The sequence below is a fragment of the Papio anubis genome, chromosome 9, assembly GCF_008728515.1.
Source record: "Papio anubis isolate 15944 chromosome 9, Panubis1.0, whole genome shotgun sequence".
Lineage (NCBI taxonomy): Eukaryota > Metazoa > Chordata > Mammalia > Primates > Cercopithecidae > Papio > Papio anubis.
The window spans coordinates 118,924,766-118,951,130 of NC_044984.1; the positions used below are offsets into that span (position 1 = coordinate 118,924,766).

General features: G+C 55.5%; 1 protein-coding gene and 1 long non-coding RNA gene across 33 annotated transcripts in view; one reads left to right on the forward strand and one right to left on the reverse strand.

Moving 5' to 3' along the window:
* NCOR2 (nuclear receptor corepressor 2) overlaps positions 1 to 26,365 on the reverse strand; it is a 238,508-nt gene that overhangs the window by 179,671 nt on the left and 32,472 nt on the right. For 3 of the 32 annotated variants that reach the window (XM_031650917.1, XM_031650916.1, XM_031650915.1), the window contains exon 1: positions 9,032 to 12,472. The exons of 27 other annotated variants lie outside the window; for them this stretch is intronic. The gene's annotated coding sequence lies outside the window, so the exon portion shown is untranslated. 2 more of the 32 variants (XM_031650891.1, XM_031650889.1) reach the window with 2 other exon arrangements.
* On the forward strand, positions 4,040 to 6,581 carry LOC116268951. Its single transcript, XR_004176239.1, has 3 exons — positions 4,040 to 4,131; positions 4,243 to 4,351; positions 6,498 to 6,581. It is a non-coding gene; the product is annotated as an uncharacterized LOC116268951 (long non-coding RNA).

Consider the following 26,365-nt stretch of genomic DNA (forward strand, 5'->3'; position numbering starts at 1 on the left):
AGGCTATCAGGGACTGAAAGTGGGAAGCACCTGGATCCAACTGTGCCTGAAGCTTCCCTGAGGTTTTTTAGTTACTTGAACTATTCGTGCTAAATGCAGGAGGCAGAGGGAGTCTGTCCATGGCAACCAAGAGACCTAAGATAGCAACCCTCCTGAAACACAGACTCTCAGATAGGATCTCCCTGGAATCAGATCTCTTCCACCCACTAGGTCTCTCATCCATGTAGGTGAGGACAGGTCCAAAGCCAGCCAAGAGGAGGCCAGAGAAATGGAATGGGAGACCCGGGTCAGACTCAGTGTAGGGGCAAGGGCCAGGCAGGAGCCTGGGAGAGGCTGTCCTGTGTCACCCTGAAGGGAGAGTGGGCGGCTCCCAGTCCCTTCCTGAGCTGTCAGTGGCTCTCACGGGTGAAAGAGCGGCAGCTTTGCAGATGGACGCCGCCCAGCACGGCCCAGCTCTGATCTGGGTCACTTCTCAGAGGCAGGCGCACCCCCCGACGGCCGTCCCCCACAGTAACCTGAGCCTCCGGACCTCGGTTTCCGGAGGAACATCACGGTCTCTCTCGGAGGGAATGCCTGCTAGCCGCACGCAGAACCAAATGTGCTGATAAACCTAGGCCAGGTTGAGCAAGCCCGGGCTGCTCCCGCCAGGCCAGAAAAAAGAGGCATTGTCTGCAGCCAGGAGCCACCACATGGGCTGTACCCATGGGCATGTCTTGGGGCCATCTGTGCTGGGCCTTCAGTTTCCTGGGTTGTAAAACAAGTGGCTGCTCCAGGCCTCGGGGGCGGCCAAGGCTTCAATCTGGAGCAGGTGGCGACCCACTGGAGCAGGTGGCGACCCCAAGCCCCCACCCCACAGGCACTGATGCACCCCAGCTCCACTTCTCCTCCTGACCTCCATGGGGCCATGTGCTTGTTACAGCTCCTATTTCCCAGGCAGAAGACTGAGGCTCTTTGCACAGGCAGAAGCAGGTCAGCGGGAAGATGAGCAAACGCCACTTCCATCTTCCAGGCTGCCACCCTGACCAGCCACGGGAGGGGACGCCTCACAGCCACTGGTGCAGCCAGTCCCCAACACAGCACTTGGTGGCACCAGCTCCTTCCATCACAGCGACCCTGTGAGGGATTCTGTTATCATTCCCATTCTACAGCTGGAGAGACTGTTGCACAGAGAGCCTGAGCAACTTGCCCAAGGTCACACAGCCAGCAAGGGCACAGCCTGGATGCAAACCCAGGCGAGCCACCTCCTGTGTCCGGCTCACCCACTGTGTCCTGGGACGCTGTCACCGGCATACCCACGCCTCTTGCTCAGCCTGGAGGAGACTGTAGTCTCTCCCACCAGGCTGGAGCCAGGCCTTGCAGACCTCCCGTCCCATATCCCTGCTCACGAGACCAGGCCAGGTCCTGCCAGCCAGAGGTGCCCATGGGTCGCGCAGACAGGCTGTGGGCATCTCCATGTCCACTTGAGAGTCTGCTGCACACCGTCCACCCTGGGCCCAAGAGGAGAAGAAAGGCCACATCCTCACCTCCCGCACAGCCTCAGCTCCGTGACCTCCCTCATCAGAACCCGGAATCTGGACTCCAACCCTTGCTGCTTCACTTCCTCTCCCCCCACAACCCCGAACACAAGATCCATGAAGCAAGAGTCATACCTTTGTGTCCCCCAGAGTCCCAGCACACTGCACACGGCAGGCGCTCAATAAATGCTTGCTGAATGCATGAACATCCTAAGAGCAAAATCGCAGACGTGGCGCTGAAGCTCAAAGACCAGTTTGCAAACAGAGAGACTGAGGCCGAGAGCACAGACAGGGTGTGCTTAAAGCCCAGATTTCGGGGTGCCACCTATACTGGGCCAGGTCCATCAAAGGCAGCCAAGTGTCCCAAATATCAGGTAATTGACCCTGAGTCCACACAGCCGGCCGGCTCCACTCCAGGTCTCCATGTGGCCAAGAACTCTGATCCCCACTCCTGGAAGCCCCAGTGCCAGCCCCAGTGCCAGCCCCCATGGCGAGACTATAAGGCCGTCACTGCCACTAAGGAATTGTGTGGTCTCCGCCAAGTAGCCTGCCCTCTCTGGGCCTAGTTTCTCCATTTGTCAAGGGCACCTGGCAAACCCGGGGCTTGCTGGGGAATGAGTGCAACCCAGGTTCTGCAGGAGTCACTAGATGTGTGTGAAGAGTGTCCGGGGCCTGGGGCGAAGCCAGGGTAGAACTCGAGAGCCTCCTGCCTCTGGGTCCTGTCCCCTTAGCAAGGCTGTCTGAGGGGACTTCGAACAGCAGGTGGCAGGTGGGGTCTAGGGCCCTGTGGATTTGGTTCTCGGCAAGAAAGGCAGGTTCAAGCAAGGCCTGCTTCCTGGAAAGTCCGGACTCCCTGGATGGGGCTTCCTGCGCTCCCAGGCACAAAGGGGTTCTCGGCCACCCAAACTTGTCCTGCACCCTCAGGCTTGGAGTGGGGAACAGTACCAACCCCCGCCAGGGCCAGGTCCCCCACCTCCAGAGACTGGCGTCGCCAGCTGTGTTCACTTCCCAAGGCTGCCATAAAAATGACCTCAAACCAGGAGGCTTAAAACAACATTGATTTATTTATTTTTGGTTTTTTATTATTTTTTGACAGGGTCTCACTCTGTGGTCCAGGCTGGAGTGCAGTGGCACAATCATGGCTCGCTGTAGCCTTGACCTCCCAGGCTCAATTGAGCCTCCTGCCTCAGCGTGGGACTACAGCCATGCTGCCACCATGTCCGGCTCATTTTTGTGCTTTTTTGTAGACAGGGTCTCGCCATGTTGTCCAGGCTGATCTTGAAATCCTGCGCTCAAGTGATGCGCCCACCTTGGCCTCCCAAAGTGCTGGGACTGCAGGCGTGAGCCACCAACCAACAGCAATTTATTTTCTAACAGTTCCGGAGGCCAGAAGTCTAAAATCAAGGCGTCAGCAGGGCCCTATTCCCTCCAGAAGCTCAAAGGGAGGCTCCTTCCTGCCTATTCCAGATGCTGGTGGCTCCAGGCATTCCTTGGCTTGTGGCTTCAGCCCTCCAATCTCTGCCTTCGTCTTCTTGTAGCTCCGGTAGTCTTGTTGTCGCCTCTTCTGTCTCTTCTAAGGACACTGGTCTTTGGATTCAGGGCCCACCTGGGTAACCCAGGATGAGCTCATCTCAGAACACATCTGCACAGACCCTTTTATCAAATACGGTCTCTTTTTGACAGGGGCTGGGTTACCAGGACATGGACCTACTTCCTGGGGGGATCACCACTCACCCCACTCCACCAGCCCCCGCCTTCTCTGACATTGCCCTTTTCCTGAAAACTCACTCCCTGCCTAGCTCTGAGTCCAAGCCCCAGCGGAACCCCATGAAGCAGAGGAGGAAACGGAGGCACAGGGAGTTCAGCTGATGCCCAGGGGACAAAGTGGGGACAAGGTTTGAACCTGGCTTTCCGAGTGGCCCCAACACAGTAGCCGCTGGGCATGGGCCTCCCTCCCGTTTACAGGAAACAAGGGACTCTCACGCCCACGCCTCTCAGCTAAGGGCCAAGCTGGCAGTGAGTCACCCCCACTCCACAGGCCAATGAGAGGCTTGAAGCAACTCATCAGGGGGGACCAGACAAACGGTGGGGCCAGGGAGGGCTTCCTGGAGCCTCAGCTTGCTCCAGTGTCAACAGGGAAGCAAATCCCACCTCCCGCTGCTCTCTCGGGAAGATTCAACGAGACCCTGGAAGGAGACAGCTTGGCACATGGGTCCCTGGCAATCACCACCTCCCTGGTTATTAGCAGGCCTGGCCCGACCCACACAGCTGCCCACCCAGCCTCTGACCCCAGCCACAGAAAGGGCCCATTATGACATCACAGGCCAGGAATGATGTTACTGCCCTGGGAAGGAGGCTGGCCCCAGGAACAAAGGGCTCATTGTCATGCAAATGAACGACTCCGGAGGAAGGGGGCGGTTCCTCCACTCTGGGGTGCCCCTCCTGCCCTCTAACTTCTAAGCCACACTGGAAACCAACCCCCCAACCTTCAGAAGTGTGGGCATCTCTGGGCCTCTGCTCTGGGCTAAATGAGGCATTCTCTCAGCCTGGGAAATGGGACCCTCCCAGTTCTGAGCCAGATGCCCAGAAAACAGGACCGCCTCGGAAGACAGGAATAGTATGAGGGACTTCTGGCGATGAGAGAGGGGGATCCCCTTAGCATGCTAAGCATGACCCTGAGCAAAGAAGCAACTGCCTTGGAAATGCCATTCACTTGGTAATACTGCAGGTCTGCAGCTGTGTGTCTTTGAGCAAGCTGCCTACCCTCTCTGTGCCTTATCTGGAGAGGGTGACTCTGCCCACTTTACAAGGCTATGGGAAGGACACAGTGAACTAAGGTATGTGGAATGCTCACCTCGCCTTGGTCCTCAGCACACAAGGCTGAGGCTGTCGGCACCCCTCCCCCACTCCCCGTGCCTACGGCACCCCTGGGTTCCTTCTCATGGCCGTATCTAGGAGGGGTAGGCTCTCTTGGGATGCTTGGTGGGTACCCCAGGGGCAGTCAGAGAAAAAGCGTGAGAACTTTTCCCGGTTTTCCAAATCGTCCCCAAAATGCAGGGCCTCCTTCCCCAGAGAGGCCCCATTTATGGGGAGGGGACAGGCTGAGGCCCCGTGGGGGACACTGAGTCAGACACAACTGTCTCCTAAGTGCCTGCTACATACCCAGTGCTGGGGACACAGAAGTGACCAAGGTGAACAAAATCCTGGATGGAGGGGTGCTGGAGTGTGAATGTCTATGTCCCCCCAAAATCTGTATGTTGAGACCTAATCATCATGGGACAATGTCAGAGCACGGGGCCTCTGGGAGGTGACGAGCTGTCACGAGTGGGATTGGTGCCCCTAGAAAGCCACCGTGCCCTCTGCCTGGGAGAAGCCACCACCTATGAACCAGGGAACGGGCCCTCCTCCCATGTGACACCAAATCCGCCAGCCTCTGGGTCTCGGGCGTTCAGCCTCCAAAACTGTGAGCAGTAAAGTTCTCTTGCTTGTGAGCCACCCGGTCCAAATAGACTAAAATAAGGTGGGGACGGGGTGACAGACAGACAGCAGAACCCGGTGGCGATGGTGTTACACGGAGCAGTGAAGGTGTCACAGGGAGTCACAACCTGACATCAGGCCTCTCTCAGGAGGCACCATTAGCAGAGGCCTAAATCAGGGAGGCTGAAGGTCTCAGGAAAGGGTGTTCCCAGAAGAGGTTACAGCCAGGCTGGGTGTGGTGGCGCAGGCCTGTAATCCCAGCACTTTGGGAGGCCGAGGTGGGTGGATCACTTGAGGTCAGGAGTCCAAGACCAGCCTGGCCAACATGGCAAAACCCTGTCTCTACTCAAAATACAAAAATTAGGCATGGTGGTGCACGCCTGTAGTCCCAGCTACTCGGGAGGCTGAGGCAGGAGAATCACTTGAACCTGAAAGAAAGGTGGCCACAGCTCTGCAGTCCAGCCTAGGGGAAAGAGTAAGACTCTGTCTCAAAAAAAAGAGGTTATAGTCAGTGCAAAGGTCCTGAGGCAGGCTCATGATCAGGGGCCCCAAAGAACAGTAAAGAGGCTCATGAGGCTAGATGCCCCCACACCCTATTCCACCCCGTCCCTCCAGACCCTAAGCTATGACTGATGCCCATGGGACACAAGCCTCTACCACGCCACTGTGATGACAGGAACACCCTTACAGCAGTTCAGTCATGGGGCCCCCACAGGCCCTGCAGGCACCACCTGTCCCTCAGCCTGGGATGCTCTGGAGCCCTCTGTGATCCTCAGGCACAAAGCAAACCCCGCCTGGACCCCCTGGGATGTCCAAGAGACCAAGCTCAGTTACAGGCCAGCTTCATGGGGGAGTCCTCTACCAAAAATACAAACATTAGCTGGGCTTGGTGGCATGTGCCTATAGTCCCAACAACTTGGGAGGCTGTGACAGGAGAATCGCTTGAACCCAGGAGGCAGAGGTTGCAGTGAGCTGAGATCACACCACTGCACTGCACTCCAGACTGGGTGATGGAGTGAGACTCAGTTTCAAAAAAGGAGAAAAAAAAAAGAATCTCAAGATCCCAGGATCCTGTGTGCCCTTCACCCAGCCTCCCCCAAAAATAACATCCTGAGACAACGACAATTCATCATCCGTATCATAACCGGGAAGGCAGCATGGATACAGCCAGCCATATGCAGATCCGCAGCAGTGTCCAATGCACTCACTTGTGTGTGTGTGTGTGTGCGTGTGCATGTGCGCGTGTATCTGTGTGGGTGTCTGCATGAGAGTATGGGTGTGTGTGTGCGAGTGTGAGTGTGCGTATGTGAGTGTGCATGTGAGTATGCGTGTGCATGTTCGCGAGCGTGTGTGTATGCGTGCGCATGTTCGTGTGACTCTGTGTGTATGGTGTGCATGTTCGCGAGTGTGCGTGTGAGTATACGTGCGGGTATGTGCATATGTGTGTGTGCATGTGAGTGTGAGTGTGCATGTATTTAGTTCTATGTGTTCTTATCACACGTGCAGACTCCAGTGATCACAACCGGTCCATGCCGAGCTGCCTCGTCACAAAGGCCCTGTGCTGACTTCTGTTCTGAACCTTCCTTACCCAGGACTCTTCTCCACTGGGTAGGAAAATCGAGTCCCTGAGGACTCTGGCAAAGGTCAGGGGCAGCCACAACACAGCTCTGTGGCCAACCCAAGTGGACACCAAGGCCTTGGGGGTGACAAGGGGACACGTATGACCACCCCCCCCTTCAGAGGCCACTCTTGAGGTCCCAGGAGAGGCTCCACGACAATGAGACAACAGGCAGCTGGCATGGGGGGCCTGGACACCCAGGGAACTCCCGCTGGCTCCTGCTGGCCCAAGAGCGGAGGCCCTGAGCCAGTCACTGGCCCAGCATCCGGTGTCACTTACAAACACAGGACAGCTGCCACCTTCCGCAGGAGAACTAGCCCTCCCGCCCCAGCCCCAGGCCATACCACCGTGGGAGTTGCCTGGCCCAGGGCTGGCACGGAGGGGCTCAGGCTGAGTGGGAGATGGGGCAGAACAGGCAGGCATGGGGGGAGACCTGGGGACCCCAAACAAAGGCAGAGCCTGGGAAGCACCCACCCGGCCTACCTCCCATTATCTGGGCCCGGGTTTCTATCAAACAGGAGAGCTCTCTGCAGAGAACAAAAGAAAACTGGACGGAACTCGAACATAAATCCAACCTTGTGGTTACAATTACGGAGGCCCACCCAGGCCAGCACTGCGCGGACCCCTTCAGGCTTCTCTCAGGCTCTCCCAAGACATACTGGCAGGCTGCAGTGCTACCACTGTGGTAAGGGACAAGGAAACTGAGGCTCGGTGGGATTCCAGGACTTGCCCAAGGTCACACCATCCTTGAGGGGTCGAGCTGGCACTGGAACCTCAATCCGGCCACTACAACTTCATAAACACCATCGCCCTGAGATGCCGCAATCCCGGGGCCGCCCCCGCCCCCAGACCAGGTGCGTGTGTTGTTAGCATCGAGAAAACAACTTCAGCGCCAGTGAATTATCGACTGTGAGCCTATTATGAACCAGAAGGCAGGTTTCATTCACTCCCTTAAGCCATACAGCCTATGAGGTGGGGAAAGATGCAACATCCATTTGCCAGATGGGAAAACTGAGGCTCAGAGACAGTAAGTTACTTGCCCAAGGTCACACAGCCAGGAAGCATCCAACCAGGACAGGAACCCAGGCAGTCTGCACTGAGTTTCCCCCAAAACTGCAGCTCCTTCTCCCGTCAGTCTCATGCTTGTGTAGACCCCACTGTTGCCCCATTTTACAGACGAGGAAATTGAGGTCTGCAAAGGGGAGGCGACATGCCCAAGGTCACACAGCACAGAAAGGACGGAACCAGGACTCAAACCCAGGTCTGTGGCAAAGGAGCAACACTGCCTGGAAACCCAGCCCTCTCCCCTCCCCAGCCTGGGCTCAGAGGTCCCCAGGAGCCATTCCCGCCACCTCCCTGCGGCCGCAGCGCACCCAGACCTCGGGACAAATCGCTCCCTCATTCCCCCAGCTTGCAACTAAAGGCTCCTTGTGAGCTCGGGAAGCCCTTCCAACTTTCCAGTGTTTATCCCGGCTGCTCACTGCCAAGTCCCTGGGCAAGCCTGGGCCGGTGGCGCTGATTTCAAACCAGACACGGGCACCGAGCCAAGCGCCACCTCGGTGGGGAGCCGGGCGCCGGGGCCGGGCTGCAGCGCTGCCTGCACCTGGCTCTCCCCTGCCTGAGCCCACCCCGGCGCCCCAGGGCAGAGCCTCGGGAGCACCCACCATCACACACCCTCCTGAAGTCAACTCCGGAACAGAAGCCCCCTGAGTCCCCAAGGCTCGCCATGCTCCCCAGCAGGGACGCCGGATGTGCACCGAGGCTCCGGGAGAGGAGCCTGGTGCCCCCCCAGGTCCCCTCCCACGCGGGCTGGCCAAGAAGCCTCTCCCCAGCCGGCCGGGCCAGCGCCTCGGAGCGCTCTTTTCTGTGCCTGCAGCAACTTTGTCCGATAAGACAGCCCTGCCCACCATCCCGCTGAGCTCAGGGCCGACAACACTGTGCTGCCAGGGGAGGGTCCGGCCGCCCCCGCTGGCTGACCTGCAGCCACTCGGCCCCCAGCCCTGGCCACCACCTCCAGCGACAGAACGGGGGCTCTTTCCAGATGAATTCCTCGGCCCCCAACTAGCGCCCCCTGCACAGAGCCTGCAGGCCACAGCCCTCCACCCCAGTCTGTGCCCACCTCCCCCGGCCAGAGTGACCCGGCCACACGGTGCCTCCCCTGCGCACACCAAGCCTGGCGACTTCTCTTACCCGAGCACATGACCAACCTCGCTCACGTCAGCTCCAAACACAACTTGAAGTAACTCTCCCACAAGAAAAAAAAAAGAAAAAGAAAAAGAAAAAGTGCCAGCCAGCGGGCCAGCGGAGTCCACACACACAGGCTGTGCTGCCGGCTTCCAGGAGGCACACCGCAGCCAACATCAGACCCATCCTTCCCCCAGGATGACACCCGCAGAGGGGCGGCCCCAGAGGGCGGCCTCACCTTCCCGCGAGACTACAGCTCCCATCCCGGCCCGGGAGGCCCTGCGGGGCCAGGCCAGGCCCCCCAGGCTTCCAGCCCGATGCCCCCCAAACCCGGGCAGGCCAAGGACCACCAGCGACAAGAGCGGGGCCGCCTGACCCCACGGCTGGGACGCGAACGAGACGTCGGGCCTCCAGCGGTCCGTTCTCGCCTCTGCCACTCCGGGCCTATAAACACAGAGAATTACATAAGTCCACTCCTCTTGTTTGGAAGCCAAAAGTACGAGCTTTTTCTCCCAGCCTTGGCAGTAAGTAATAATTCCTCATCGCCATGGTAACCCTGGCGGGCTTCCAGCCGACACTCGGGAGCTGAAACACTGTGAGGCCTTTTTATAGCTCGGCTAGAAAAACCTCTTCACTCTTCGCTCGCTGGCAGGCGAAAGCGAGCTCCAGCCCCGCTTCTCCCCCTTTAACCCGCTTCCTCCCAGCCTGGACTGTCCAGCCTCGGGCCGCACCTGCACCTCCACCCTGCGCGCGGCTCTGGCGCCCTGGCTGAGGCCTGGCTCGGGACCGGCTCAGAACCGGCTCGGAACCCAGGCCTCGGCCCATCCCTCCCCCGTCCTCCGTCCTGAGGGCCAGATGGCCAGAGGGGCAAGCTCTCCCTTGCAAATATTTCTGTCCTTTTTAATCCTAGGAAAAGAAAGCTTGACCCCCTCACACTGGCATTCTGATCTAGGGTCATCTCGGTGACAGGCCTAGAAAAGAAGACATGGCCAAATAATACACATACACACAGGCCAACAACGATGGCTTGGTAGTCAGCCAGGAGTCTGAACCTTGGCTGCAATTAGCTGTGTGACTCAGAGACAAGTCTGAGCTTCTCTGGGTGTCAACTTTCCATCCGTAGAAGGGGCAGGCTGAGCTCTGCTTCTCCAAGCGCTCTGGAAAGCAGAGATGAGGTGCCAGGGGAAGCTGCTGGAGCTCCCAGGAGGCAGAGGAGGCTCCACGAGGGTCTCCAGATTCACTTCCCTGCCCCTAGCAGCCAAGAGTTGGGCCTAAGAATGTGTCCCTGGACAGCAGCCCAAATGATGACAAGGGTCCCGGGGTGCAGACACGGGGAAGGCACCCCTGGCAGGAGCATGGCAGATGTGAAAGTCTGGAGGCTGGACCACGCGCGGTGTGTTGTCAAAGCAGAGAAGAGGCTGGCATGGCCAGGGTGCAGGGGCGAGGCGGGGAGAGTATGACGATGAGGTCAGGGAGCTAATAGGAGTGGAGGGAAGTGGTCAGATGGACTCTGGGCCTGGCCTTCGACTCCAACAATAACACTGTCATCCTTTGTCCTCTCAGGAGCATCTTGAGAGTAATAATATTAATAACAATAACAGTGGCCACGCACACAGAGCCCAGCAGCTTTGACTGTGTGCCCAGCACTGTGCTAAGCGGGTCCCCTGGTTCACCAGCTGGCCTCACACCACCGCGGCAAAGGCAGGTATGCCCCTGAGCCGCCACACACAGACGGAGCAGGAGGCAGGCCCAGAGAAGGTAAGGGACTTGCCCAAGGTCAACAGCTAGTAGCTGAGCTGGGACTTGAACTGGGCAAGCCTGCCTTGTCTCCGTCATCCACATGGTAATTCAGCCACAAGGAGTCACAGAAGGGTTTTAGCACCAGATTTGCCTGTGACACGGGCCCGTGGCCACTGGACCGACGGGGGGCCCAGACTGGCCACGAGGGGATGAGCGTGGTGGCTGCGGAGGCCCCTGGAAGCCATATGTCTCCCGTGAACAGCTGGCCCTCCAGACTTCCCCAGGAAACACCCCTGGGGGTTTTCCAGAGACCTGCCCCAAAGCCAAAGGTGGGATTCGGCTACTCTTAAGCCTTCTTTTATAGGTAGGGAAACTGAGGCACAGGAAGGCATGGGCATATTTGTAGCCCAAAGATCCAGCACCGTCTTCCCACCCAGATCATCGCCGAGACCAGGCGGAACCACGAAACCCAGGAGCGGCCAAACTGGCCCCATGCAAACACCACCAGGAAGCGGTGCCTGAGAGCAGCCGAGTCAGGCCTCACCACCTCCTTTTGTTCGTTTTTGTTTGTTTTGGACACAGACCTGCATCCAGACCTTTGCCAAAGGCTGGCCCTGGAATCTGCAGTAACTCCTCCCACCCCCTCAGAGCGACCGTGTGCTATGGGCAGGTTTGACACTGGGCCGTGTCTCTTCAGGGCCACTCGTTCTGCTTCCTGTGTCTTCCCCGCCAGATGCTGGGCAGCAAGTCGTTTGTTGAGTGACTTAATGAAGACCACAAATCATCAAACACCAGAAACAGCCACAGGCAGCAACCCCCAGACAGAGCCTGTGGCCAAAACCAAGCTCGTATTCAGAATAAGCCGGCGTTTGGTTATCTGCTCAGCAGGAGAACTCCCTATCACGCAAGCCTCCAACGGCGACCACCCCTCCATACTTTGAAAAAGCATCCCCTGGCCAAAATCTGCCGACAGGCCACTTCCTGGAGCCCGTCTGCTGAGCAGAGCTTTGACCGTGGGAAAGACCGGTAAAGACCCCCTAGAATATGATTCACCGCAGGCCACAGGGGCCGGGGCGGTGGGCCAAAGGGGGTCTGAAAAGGGGCAGGGGGACCTTAAGCTGAGTGGCCCCAGGCAAGGCCCCCAGCCTCTTGAGGCATCAGAAGGCTCGGCTGGCGAACGGGGGAGCTCCTGCCTGCTGCCTCTCTCGGGACCCAGGTCAACAGGAACTACATGTGCAGGGCGCAGGGGGGAAGTGGGGGCCAGAACTCTGGGGGCCAGATTCAGACCCACAGCCGCAGCTACAGTTCAGCATCCAGCTCCAGCTGGAAGAGACCCCCCACTCGCTTCCTCCCCACGCACTGCTGCTTCCTGGCCAGGCACAGAGATACGAGTAGAGCAGGGTGGGGGCAGGAGAAAGAGAGAGCATCATGAGCCAGACACGTCTGCCTATCTGCACCTCCTCAATCCCGGGCACCAGGGCTCCGTGACCTGGGCAGCCTCAGTTTCCTCATCTGAAAAGCCACCTAGATATCAAATGGTTCTATTGATGTATGCCACACAATGGAATTCCGCCATATAAAGGAATGAAGGACTGACACCATTCAACACGGATCAACCTCAAACACATTGTGCGGAATGAAAGAAGCCAAAACCCACAGCGTATGATTCCGTCCATGAGAAATACCCAAAATAGGTAAGTCCACAGAGGCAGAAGGCAGACTGGTGGCTGCCAGGGGCTGCGGGGAGGCGGCAACGTGGAGTGACCCCACCGGTACAGACTTCCTTTTGGGGTGATGAGGACATTTTCTGGATAGAGGGGGTGGGTGTACAACACTGTGATTGCACTAAAAACTCATGAACTGTTCACATTAAAATGGCAAATTATATGTGATGTGAAGTTCACCTCAATTAAAAATAAATAGGCTGGGTGCCGTGGATCGCTTGAGGCCAGAAGCTCAAGACCAGCCTGGCTAACACGGCAAAAGCCCTTCTCTACTAAAAATACAAAATTCAGTCAGGCATGGTGGCGCATGCCCCTAATCCCAGCTATTCAGGAGGCTGAGGTAAGAGAATCGCTTGAATCGGGAGGCAGAGGCTGCAGTGAGCCAAGATCATGCCACTGCACTCCAGCCTGGGCGACAGAGCGAGGCTCCGTCTCAAATAAATAAATTAATTAAAAGATGGTGTTGTTGAATGCACGCCACTCCAGCCCAGTTTACCGACTTCCTGAAAGCCGCATCCAACTCCCAGCTGGTAGGAGTTCCTCACCCAGGCCTGGAGCTATCAGGCATTCTAGAAGCATCTGCTGAGCCCCTACTGTATGTGCTGAGCACTGGAAATATGGTAGTGAACAAGACAAAGTCACATTTTACATTTTAATTTTTAAATATACGAGTGACTAAAATAAAATTCACAACTGCATTCGTTTCCTGTGGCTGCTATAACAAATTATTACAAATTGGGTGGCTGAAACCAGCGGCCTATCCTCTCACAGTTCTGGAGGCCAGAAGTCCAAGCTCAAAGTGTCACCAGGGCCACACGCCCTCCAAAGACTCTGCAGGGGGAGCCTTCTCTGTGTCTTCCAGTTCCCAGTGGCCCCTGGTGTTCCTTCCGTCTTCACGTGACCTTCTCCGCTGTGTGTCTTAGAACACTTGTCATTGGATTGAGGGCCCATCCTATTCCAGGATGACCTCATCTCCAGACCCTTACCTTAGTTACATCTGCGAAGACCTGTGGTCCAAATAAGGCCAAGGTCATATTCACGGTTTCCAAGTGGACCTACGTTTCATGGGCCACAACTCAACCCACTACCAAAGCCACGACCTCAAAGTGGCAGCAATCGCATGCCCAGAAACACCTTTGGTGCCCCTCTCCTTTCCCGCTAGTTCCAGAAAACTGGCTGGAAGCTGCAGAGGAGAGCTCTGGGGATCTCCAGGATGGCCCCAGGGCCCCCATACAGCCCACAGAGCTGGAAACAGACCTGAGAGTTCCCACCGCCACCCTCTCCCCGCCTGAGTCTGCTAAAAACTAACCCCGAGGAACCCAAATCCCCTTCCCTGTGGCAGGCATCCACGAGCCAGCCACTTGTGGGCGGCTTGAGGAAAGGGGCCTGCCTTGTGGATGGCGAGGCCAGACACAGGCCATCACCTCTGTCCCCAAATAAAGACACTCCCTAGACCAAAATGCATCCTATTTCCCCATCCAGGCCCGGGATTCTTCTCCACAAAAGCATCAAAATGAAGCCCTGACCACGCTGGCTAAGGGAAGCCAACGGGACTCCAGGGCTGTTTTTCTGCATGTTGTTTTTATTTTTAAAAGGGGCCGCCCCCACCCACAGCAGCTGTGAGCTGGCAGCTGGCAGAGTTAATTGCTCACTCAAGACTCACTTCCAACTGCAACACCATCCGGCACGCCAGGATAGATACCACGGGCACCCGGCAACTGGCAAGGACGGCTGGGGGCAGGGGGCAGGTGGCTGCCTGTTCAGGGGCTCCTGGGAACCCACACCCCGGCAGCAGAGGCAGCGGCACAGCAAAGAGGAGTGCCCAGGAATGCTCCAGGCCAGCCGCTGGATCCCAGGGACCCAATCCGGGAAGGACACATCGCACCGGCCGGCATCACCCAAGCTCTCAATGTGCCAGGGTCAGTGGGCTTCACGGGGCCTCCACTGTGCCTTACAACTGGGGTGTCCAGTCTTTTGGCTTCAATGGGCCACACTAAAAGAACTGTCTTGGATCACACATAACACTAACATTAATGATAGCTGATGAACTTAAACAAATTCAAAAAACAATCTCATGCTTTAAGAAAGTTTACAAATTTGTGTTGGGCTGCATTTAAAACCGTCCTGAGCCGCAGGTTGGACGAGCTTGCCCTACAACAATCCTATGGGGTGCTGTTATACCCATTCCATTAATACATACTGGGAAACTGAGGCAGAGAGCAGTGAAGTGACTTGCCCAAGGGAACGGGGCTAGGAAGTGGCAATGTCGGTATTTGAACCCAGTGAGTGTGAAACCCGAGTCTATGACACTAACCACTAGACTATACTGTCTCCAAGAACGTCAGGCCCCACTGGAGACATGGTATTGTTCTCTGAGAACTGCTGTGGCCGTGGGCCTTGACTTTCAGAAATGGCATCTCCAATGGTGTCAGACATGACTTCTCAAGACTTGGGACCTTCCGGGACAGCCCATGGGACATTCTACCCAGATCACAGTGGGGACAAAATACTTTACAAGTCACTGCTAAGAAGAGGCTATAAAATGGTGACAGCCAGTTGTGGCCATGAAGAAAACTTGTTCTGGCCGATACAATGATTTTTAAAAACTGGGCCATTCTTTATAAAATCCAGATTTCCAGCTTCTCTTGGAAAACCATCAAAATATCTAGCATGCCAGTTAGCCACAATCCCCACCCCTCCCTTTTGACCTGCACTGACTCACTCCTTTCCTCCCTGTGTCTGAGTTTGGGACATCCCCTTATCCCTACTTTGGCCACCTCCTCTTGCTGTTGTAAACAGTGGAACAAATGTTGAAGACCTCACTCAAACAAGAGAAAGGAGTATCCCTCCTGGGATGCCAGGTGACTCTCCTTCTCTTTGGCTGGCTGGGCTGGGCTGGTGGCATGATCCTGTCTGAGAACAAGGCCCGCATGGAAGGTGGCACAGCTGAGGCAAAGCCAGCTCCCAGAGGCATTGTCTGAACACCTGGATCCAGCCATGCCTGAACATGTCCTACCCTGGCCACTCTGAGGACCCATCAACTCCCCATCATGGCCTAACTGGACTGGAGTGTGTCTCTGCCACAACTCAGGAGCCCTAACTAACTGCTCCTAATTAATCACCCCCATGTCTCCCCTTGAATGACTCGCCCCTGGACACCTGGCCTGATGGAAGACTAATTCAGCTCTTGCTTCACCCAGGTGAATGCCTGAACCTCGTCCTCACAACCCTCACCACCCGCGACAGCACTTGCTTGTGTAACTGACACTCTCCCTCTGGATACTAAACTCAAAGGCACAGGCAATGTCCAACTTCTAAACCGTTCTCATCCCAGTGACCTACGTGAGTCCGGAACATGCCACGTGCCCAATACATGTAAATTAAAACCATGTAAATACATGTAAATTAACTGTGGAGCAAAAAAACAAAAGGGAAAGGCAAAAGTCATTAAACTTGACTTCTGCCTTAAATGTGAAAAACAGCCCACCCCCAGAGGTCTGCAGAACAGTCTCAGATCCAGGGAAGCCCTCCTGGGGACCCCCTGCTCTGCTCCAGCCATTAGAGTGGGAAACTGAGGCACAGAGCCCCAATCAGCATGCCCGAAACATGGTGGCCGGAGGGCCTTTGCGCCTGCTGTTCCCTCACCCCCTTCCTTTCACATAGCGGGTGCCTCTTTATTGTCCAGGGCCCAGCTCAGATGTCACCTCCTCAGAAGCTACCCTGGAATTCTCACCTAAAATGAGTTCCCCGAAACTGAAGTCACCCCTACCTCCCCACCCTGTATTATTTCACAGGCAGCATTTTCTTGCCTTGCAAAATCCTGTTTGTTTTTCGGCACTGCCCATCTCCCCATCAGCCTGTGTGATCCACAAGGCAAAGCCCCGCATCTTGTTTGCTGTGTTTGCCATCCCCCCGACCCAGAGGAGGCCGTGGGGACACCAATCTGGCTGCAGGGAGGCAGGAAGCAGATGTCCCACGTCCTGACCATCCCACACTGCCCAGAGCAGCTGCTCATGCCTGAGGGCCCTACGTGGCACATGGAGGCTGTCCCACAGCTGGCGTGGCCCTGCCAAGAGATCCAGTCTGGCTGCGGCAGTGACTGGCGTACCCACAGGGCAGAGGGAGGGTTGCAGGTGGCAACTGCACTATCCACACGATGAAAAGCAGCTGCCTTGGGGTCAGGCGTTCTGGGTTCACATCCTAGCTCTGCCAGCTGGGCGACCTTCAGCAAGTCCCTTAACCTCTCTTTGCCCTCAGCCCCCTTACCTAGAAAACAGGGCTGATCATAATAGCACCTACCTTCTAAGGCTGCTGCAAAGAGTACATGCGTATATGTATGGGGTGCATGTTAGAAATTGTAGTTAATGTTAATAATAATAATACTGGCAACTCACACACAGCACTAAGGCAAGAAAAGGATCAGGAAATGTTAGCTTTTAAGTAAATACGGTATTTGCTCTGTGCCAGGTCCCGTATGAAGCATGTACACACATTAGTCCCGTATGAAGCATGTACACACATTAGTCCCGTATGAAGCATGTACACACATTAGTCCCTCCAAGATGGGCTGCTTATTATTCAATGTGAGTGTTCCAGCTCCTCCAGGCAGCCTCTCTGGATTGTTCCAACCTGCAGGAACACCATGGACACACACAATTTTTCATGTGGGTCTGTCCTCAACTCCTCTCTCCACCCCAGGTTACAGTAGGGGCAGGGAGAGCCCCAAACCCCACAACCCTGAAGTCAGCACCAGGAGAATGTGCGAACTCCCACTCCCATCCAAGCCACGGCCCAGAAACGCAGGCCCTGTCTGGCTGCACAAGTACACCATGGAAAGCAAAGGGTGTTCCCTCCCTGGGCCCCCGGGGGCGGCCCAGACATCCCAAGGGTTCAGGCCCCACTGCCTCATACAGGACCTGGAGTCTGGAGATATGGAGAGGCACCACGGAGGGAACAGGTGTGGGCTCTGGCTGGGCACCCTGGGGCTGCGTGGACAGCAAACGAGGACAAGACTGCCCCCAGCCACCCCCATCCTCTGTCCACGCCCGGCACATGCTCAGGTCCTGAGGAGCAACCATGAGGGTGGGGCAGAGCTGGTCTCTTCTCCCCACCGGACAGACAGGACGCTAACCAGTCAGCCACGGCAAGGACCCCAGCAAAGCCAGCCTGGGGTGCACACAGCTCCCTGCACTTCTCGGACAGGACAGGCAGCCCCCTCCACATCAGGGACACGAGGTGGCCCCCGTTCCCCAAACCAGGCAGTAAGACACAGCTAGAACACTAGCTCCACCACCTCCCAGCTGTGTAGTCTCACTCATGCCCCTCCACCTCCCCGAGCCTCAGTTTCTCCATCTGTACTATGGGTCTAAGGACCATTATCACAGGCAGGACAGAGAGTCTCCCAAGAGCCAGCCAATCAGGGCCCCTGAAAGAGAAAGAGAAGATCTGGAAAGAAGCTATTTTAATTTCAGCAAATGGGCTTGCTTTGTCATTAGTGAAACACGATTTTATTTTACGGTTCAGAATGGCATCTGTTTATGGCAGTCGTGGAAGAGATGACGAGATCTTTTCAGCAGTGGAACCTCAGGAGGCCTCGGGCCATCCTGATTCAGCAAATCCCTCAACAGGCCACGCTGAAGGGTAGATGGCAAACACGGCGCCACGCACAGACGTGGCCACAGCGCACACGGCGTGCCCTGGATAGCGAGGCGGGAAGGACGCCGGCTGGGGCAGACGACCTGAGTGCAAAGTTCACTGGCTGTGTGACCTCGGGCAAGACGCGGAACCTCTCTGTGCCTCAGTTTCCTCATATGTAAAGAGGCGATGATGATAACCCCTACTTTACAAGAGCTTTTAGGTGATGAAATAATTACTTTATTTATTTTTATTTTATTTATTTATTTATTTTGAGACGCAGTCTCGCTCTGTCGCCCAGGCTGGAGTGCAGTGGCACAATCTCGGCTTACTGCAAGCTCCACCTCCTGGTTTCATGCCATTCTCCTGCCTCAGCCTCCTGAGTAGCTGGGACTACAGGCGCCCTCCACCACACCCGGCTAATTTTTTGTATTTTTTTTTAGTAGAGACAGGGTTTCACTGTGTTAGTCAGGATGGTCTCTATCTCCTGACCTTGTGATCCGCCCGCCTCAGCCTCCCAAAGTGCTAGGATTACAGGCCCGAGCCACTGCGCCCGGCCCTATTTTTTTTTTTTTTTTTTGAGGTGGAGTCTTGCTCTGTTGCCCAGGCTAGAGTGCAGTGGCACGGTCTCAGCTCACTGCAGTCTCTGCCTCCTGGGTTCAAACAATTCTCCCCAGTAGTTGGGATTACAGGCGCCCGCCACCACGCCTGGCTAATTCTTCTGTTTTTATTAGAGACGGGGTTTCACCATGTTGGCTAGGCTGGTCTCGAACTCCTGACCTCAGATGATCCTCCTGCCTCAGCCTTCCAAAGTGCTGGGATTAGAGACGTAAGCCACCGCGCCCAGTCAATTAAATAAATTATAACATGTAAAGTGTGACACAATGACGATCACAAACCCTGTTAGGACTGTTGCTGTCACTGCCATCAGGTCCTCCCACTTCGAAGCTCCAGTAGGTATATAAACCCAACGGCAGCGTAAAGACGGGTCCACCTGGATCTCTGGGACTTTGCACTCAGGTTGTCTGCCCTGGCCCGCATCCTCCCCGCCTCGCCCTCTAGGGGGTGCTGTGTGTGCCGTGGCCGCATCTGTGCGGGGCACCGGGTTGGTCATCTACCCTTCAGCGTGGCCTGTTGAGGGATTTGCTGAATCAGGATGGCCCGAGGCCTCCTGAGGTTTCACTGCCGAAAAGACCTCGTCATCCCTTCCATGACTGCCATAAACAGGCAGACTGGGGAAATAACCCTCCAGGGACCGCCCCCCCCCCGACCCCCGTACCACCACCACCACCACCACCAAGGCTCTCTGGGAGCCCCTACAGCACGCCTCCCCACCTCCTCCCTCCAGAGACCACCCCCTGCCCCCCCCCACCACCACCACCACCACCAAGGCTCTCTGGGAGCCCCTACAGCACACCTCTCCACCTCCTCCCTCCAGCTGGGGTGGGGATGACTATAAGACACATGTCAGAGCCGAAGATTAAAAACAAGTACAATGATCGGGCAGGCATCCATCCACAATGATGAATCTGATGTAATTAGGCACCCCGCTAACTTCATTACTTATTTATTTACGGGATTGCTTATTTAATTTACGGGCCTCCTTCCCCGAAAAGTCATCTTAGCTGACACCCCTCAGGCAAGGAAAAAGGAGAAGGAGGCCCCCTCTTTCATCCCAGCCCATTCCTGGGCTTCCATGTGTCATGCTCCTCCCTTGCCCCAAAATAGCTCCCCGGAAGGCAGGTGTGGTTTTGCCCAAGACAACAGGATTGAGCAAGGAAGACCCTGGGCAGAGCCAACGCCTGACACTCACAGCGCCCAGTGCCCAAGCACAGTGCGTGACCCGGAAGGCACAGCGTCGCTGCCACACCCTCATCTCGCCAGCAGAGGAAACTCCAGGAAAAAGACGGGTGGTCCTGGCCCCAACCAGCCACCAATTCTTGGCATGACCCTCTGGACTAGCAAACACATCACTGCAACAAACGGAGCTGGCGACTCCCAGCCTGAAGGAGGGGAAGGGCATGCGACTCGGAGTCATGAGTTTCATTTCTCGTCGGAATGGAAGTCACCTGACCTGTCAGAGCCTCAGTTTCCTCATCTGTAAGATGAGTGTTAAGAACAACACCGCCAGGCATGGTGGCTCATGCCTGTAATCCCAGCACTTTGGGAGGCCGATTACCCGAGGTCAGGAGTTTGAGACCAGCCTGGCCAACACAGAGAAACCCCGTCTCTACTAAAAATACAAAATTAGCTGGGCGTGATGGCACATGCCTATAATTCCAGCTACTCAGGAGGCTGAGGCAGAAGAATCACTTGAACCTGGGAGGCGGAGGTTGCGCTGAGCCAGGATCACGCCATTGCACTCCAGCCTGGGCAACAAGAGCGAAACTCCGACTCAAAAAAAAGAGAACAACACTCACTAATCCTAGCACTTTGGGAGGCCAAGGCAAGGGGATGACCTGAGGTCAGGAGTTCAAGAACAGCCTGGCCAACATGGCAAAACCCCATCTCTACTAAAAAAAAAAAAATACAAAAAGTAGCTAGACATGGTGGTGCATGCCTGTAATCCCAGCTACTTGGGAGGCTGAAGCAGGAGAATCGCTTGAACCCAGGAGACAGAGGTTGCAGTGAGTTGAGATGGCACCACTGCACTCCAGCCTGGGCGACACAGCAAGACTCTGCCTCAAAAAAAAAAGACAAAAAAACAAAACAAAACAAAAAAAGAACAACACTCACAGCTAACTAACCCCAAAAACCCCAACTGGTGCTATCCAGCGCTGCACTGTGGTCTCAACCACTGCAATTGGAAGAGAAGCAGTCAGTCAGCAGCATAAAGACTAGAAAGGAAAAGACAAAGCTAGCGCTGGCAGACGTGATTATCTCCCACCATCCAGGAGATCCCACCAGCTGGCCGAACACATAAAATCAAAACACAGAACCACAGCTTTGCCCAAAAGGCAGCAAAAGCTGAAAAACGTAATCGAAAGTGCATTAGGGTCTCCTGGAATGGCTAACATTAAAAGATTGACAGTAGCAAGTGCTGGCAAGGATGTGGAGCAACTGGAACTCTCATCCACTGCAGGTGGGCATGCAAAATGGGACAGCCACTTTAGAAAACAGCTGGTGGTTTCTTGTAAACTAAAATAACACATTTACCACGTGACCTAGCAACCCAACACTTAGATATTTGCACAAGAGAAAAGAAAACATGTTCACACAAAGACTTACACAAGAGTGTTCAGAGCAGCTTTATTCCCAATAGCCAAAAACTGGAAACTTCGATGTCCATCAACTGATTAATAGATAAACTGTAATATATCCACACAATGGAATATTACTTAGCCATGAAAGAGAACGAATTGATACATGAGCAACATGGGTTATGCAGAGTGAAAGAAGCGAGACACAAAGAAGTACATACCTGGTGATAATTTTATTTAAAAATTCTACAAGAGTTAAAAGCTTCTATAACAGCAGATCGGTGGGTACCTCTAGTCAGGGGCAGGGAGGGGGCGCTCGAGATTTAGTGTCAAGGGACTGGCGGGGATTTAGGGGGGACAGAAACACTTTATTTTGATTGTGGAGGTGATACAAATGTTTACATTTGCCAAAACTCATGCATTGAACCCTTAAAATGGGTGCATCATTATAGGTTAATTACATCTCAATGAAGATGATCCTAAGTGTAACAGGGGAAGAGATGCACATATTAACACTACTCACTCCATTCCCAGTGCCCGGGGACTATTTCCTCCCTTCTAAATCAGTCTGCTGGTTCCTAAACTGGCCCTCAAGTTTCCCAAAGGCCCCTGATGTATGAGCATTGGACAGTTTGGGTCCGGGTTGAACCCCAGCTTTGTCCTATGCTAGCTACGTCATTTAGGGCACTGCGGCCCTTAGGGCAAATCACTTTGCCTCTCTGCCCCTCAGTTTCCCCCTCTACAAAAGCAAGGTGAGAATACCACACTCCTCAGAAAACTGCAAGTAAAATGAACCAAAGTGAACGTACCAAGTGCAGGCCCCAGTATACACCAGGGGCTTCATTATTGCTGCTGCCAAGTGACAAATTGTCAAGCACCAGGCCCAGTGTGGACAGAGCTGGCCAGGATTCTTGTAACTCTGACAAACACAACACACTTCCCCACCCCACCAGACCAGGCTCAAGGCTCTGGGCTCAGATAGCTGCCCCCAGGCCCCGAGGACTCAGGCCGGGGCATTTAACTGATGCCTGCTGTCCACCCAGGACACGGTTCCTGGGCTCCACCCAACCCGCCCCTCCCAGGGAAGCAGGGACAAAAGGATGGGGCCTTGTGGGGACGGCTGGCCCTGAGGACAACATGGGCACATGCGAGGTCATTTCAGGAGAAGAACGTCTGGGAGGCATCCACCAACTCATGCTGAACAAGAGTCCAGCCAGAGCCCACCCATTTATAAAAGAAAATGATAATAATAATAGAAGGACAGGGAGGGGGCTGCAGGGATGGGGGCTCTGCACCAGCTCCCGCAGGCCTGTCCAGGACTCCTGCTCCCCTCTGAGTGATGGCGGGGCAGGCGCCTGGAGCCAACAGCAGGAGGGGCATCCCCCGGGCCCGATTAGCGGGCGGCCGCAGGCACACACGCTCAACTGTCAGCCTCCTCCTCTCAGCCCGCCATCACAGGCACCATTAATTGCTGTCATTTGAGGGTGGCCTGTGGGGAGAAGGAGGGAGGAGGAGAAGGAGGGGTAGGGAGCAGGAAGGAAGGGGGAGGGGAGGAAGGAATTGCAGGGAGCCCCTGCCCAGGGCTGAGCATCCAGGCTGAGAAGGAGAGGGAGGAGGATGGCAGACAGGGAAGGGCGGGGGGACCTCCACTGCTCTCCTCCCCACCCAAGAAGGGCCCAGGGCCCCGTCCAACTGGGGATAAGGCTGGTCCTCTCAGAGCCCCCAAGAGGCAAGATCCCACTGGGCCAGGGCCCTAGAACCTCCCCACACATACCTTTGGTGTCCCTGATCACCCGCCCAGGGTACCCAGAGACCCCAGCCCCCACCCACACCTGACCCCTCACCCCAATGTATAGACGATCCCAGACGCCCACCTCCCCACCCCACTCCCAGCTGAAGAATCACTCACAGAGCTTTGAGTCATGGGGAACCCACTTTCGGGGCCAGGGGCTCCCGCAGCCCCCTTCTAAGGTCCTAGGTCCGCAGGGAAGAGTGCTGCTGGGAGCCTGGGGCCAAGCCCTCCCTCTGCTACTGCACCCTAGGGACACCACATTGCCTCCCTGTGCCTCAGTTTCCTCATCTGGAGGATGGGGATAAGGAGGCTGCCCACCTCCAGGGTCGCTCTGAGATTTAAGGAGGTAATTCCATAAAGTGTTTAACCGGGGGCTGACATACGTGCATGCATAGCCAGTGTTGGCCCCGACGTCTGTCCCCTCTTATCTCCCCCATCCCCCCTTCTACCATCAGGGTTCTTCCGCAGAAAAGGCTGCACCCCCCCCATCCCCAGCAGGGAGGGTCCCAGAGGCACCCCACAGAGCTGCCAAGTGGGTGTGGCGGCGCAGGGCATCCGGGCAGCATCTGTCCTCTGCGAGGGGAGCACAGAGCATCTGCCTGCCTCAATGTGCCCCCATGGCCCCGCTCCCACTCACCCCTGCTGGCCCCCAGACAGGCCTTGCCTTCAGGCTGAGGAGCCACTTGGGTCCTGCAAGGGGGCTCCTGGGAGCATCAGGTTCCCTCAGCAGGGGAGAAGGAGGCCCCACTCCACCGTCTGTCTGCCTTCCCGGCCTCCCTCAGATGTGATGGATCGCCCCGGCGGAGGAAGCTAAGTGCTTGCAGACAAAAAGCCCTTTTATCGTCCTCGGGTGGGCCACTGGCATGACAAGCAGATAACTCAGCCACAGGAGGAAGGCTCCCCATTAGGCCGGAGACGGAGACGCCGATGGATGGGGGACAGAGAGGCAGAGGAGGAGGAGGCCAGGAAAAACAGCCCAGGCCAGGCCACTTTCCTTCCAACTTCAAGTTTTTGATGTTTGACATTTGAGGATCCGATTTTCTGCCAGTGCCGACTGATGCCGACATCTGATGCCGACGCGCCGACGATGACGCCGGATGAATCCGATGCTTTTGATTTCGACCTCGATTTCGATTTTTCGACTGATTTCTGCCTGATTTTTCGACCGATTTTGATGCCGATCTCGATTTGCCGCCGATCCGATGCCGCTTTTTGATTTTTCGGATCTCGATGCCGCTTCGATTTTCGACTGATTTGCCGATCTGATTTCTTCTGCCGATCTGATGACGCGCCGATCCGATGCGCCGATCTGATGTCGATCTGATGCCGATCTGATCTGATGCTTTGATGCCGGATCTGATGCTGATTCGCCGATCTGATTTTCGCCGGCGATTGATTTGATGCCGATCTGATGCCGGATGCTGATCTGATGCCGGTTTGATTGATCTGACGGTTTTGATTGATCTGATACAAGCGGAAAGTGCTGATCTGATTTTTCGCTGGCGTGCCGATCTGATGCTGCTGCAGCGTTGTCGATCTTTTTTTTCGATCTGATTTCGCCGCTTTTGATTGACTGATTTTGATTGACGACGCCGGTTGATCTGATGATGATGCCGATCTGATGCCGATGATGGCGATGCCGATCCGATGCTTTTGATTGATCTGATTTCGCCGCGCTTTGATTGATCTGATGCCAAGCGCCGATCTGATTTTTCGCATTGCCGATCTGATTTCGCCGGCAGCGCCGATCTGATGATGCTTTTTGATGCCGATCTTTCGACGCCGGTTTTGATTTCGATCTGATGCTTTGATTGATCTGATGCGCCGCTTTGATCTGATGATGCTTTTGATGATCTGATGCGTTGACGGATGCCGACATCTTCGATGCCGCTTGATGATCTGATGCTTTGATTGACTGATGCGCCGATCTGATGCCAAAGCCGATCGATGATGTTTTGATTTCGATCTGATCGATCTGATGCCGCTGATTTCGATCTGATGCCGTTTTTGCCGATCTGATTGATGCCGACGGATGCGCTTTTGATTGCCGAGATCTGGGTTAGGAGGCTCCAGGGCTTTAGGGCCCAAGGCCCAGCCCCAGGAAGCAGATGACCTTCAGGGCTGATCTCCCCTCCTGCCCAGTGGGAGGTCCCCAAAGGCTCAGGACAAAGGAAAGAGGCCTCCCCCAGGTAAACTCCCCCCAGGTAACTCAGAATCCCACAACCCGAGAGGCCCATTCCAAGCCGCTTCGGTGCCTTGGCAGGGCTGTTCCCCCGGCCTGAGACACCCTTCCCCCAGATACCTACGTGCTCCCTTCCTCCCCTCCTAGAGGTCTTTGCTCAAGGGCCAGCTTCCCAGGGAGGCCCACCCTGACCCCCACTTTGAAACTGCAACCCCCAGCCCACCCACACGCTCCCTAGACCCCTTCACGGCTTGTTCCTCAGCCCGGTGCTAGACCCGCTAAGCGTCGGACTTACTGACTTTCGGTCATGGTCTGTCTCCGGGCTGCACACCCAGGCTGTGTGGTGTCATCCAAGCTCATCCAACCCCAGCCCAGGACGCCTTTGAATGTGGCCTGACACACATTTGTAAACTTTCTGAAAACATTATGAGACCTTTCTGTGATTTATTTTTTTTTTAGCTCATCAGCTATCATTAGTGCTAGTGTATTTTCTGAGTGGCCCAAGACAATTGTTCTTCCAATGTGGCTCAGGGAAGCCAAATGATTGGACAACGCTGGTGTAAGCCTGTGGTTCCCAGGCTACCTGTACGGTGTGCGGCTGGACTGACTCCCACAGGCAGCTGAAACCCAGTGGTACACTGTGTATCCAAAGGAACAGTAACAGAAAGGAATAATTCAAAGGAATAGAAAAGAAACAGTAAAAATGTGGTATTGTCCGGGCATGGTGGCTTATACCTGTTATCCCAGCACTTTGGGAGGCCGAGGCAGGAGGATCACTTGAGGTCAGGAGTTCGAGACCAGCCTGGCCAACATGGCAAAACCCCGTCTCTACTAAAAATACAAAAATTAGCCAGGTATGGTGGCACACACCTGTAATCCCAGCTATTAAGGAGGCTGAGGCAGGAGAATAGCTTGAACCTGGGAGGCAGAGGTTGCAGTGAGCCAAGATCATGCCATTGCACTCCAGCCTGGGCAACAGAGCAAGACTCTGTCTCAAAAAAAAAAAAAAAGTGACATTATAATCTTATGGGACCACTGTCATATATGCGGTCCACCGTTGACCAAAACATCGTTATGCAGCACATGACTGTATTTGGAACAAGAATGAAATCTCCCGACAGCAGCCTGTGATGAGCCAGAACATGCTGTGTGCCCGCCGTGTGCCCGAGCCTCCACGTGCACGAGCCCGGCAATGCCCTCGGTGACCATCTGCCTGGCTGGGAAATGAGCACTCCAGGAAAATCTTGCTGGATTCCCTGGGAAGGGTGAGAAGGGGTTCTTTGCTTCTGGCTCTTTGCTT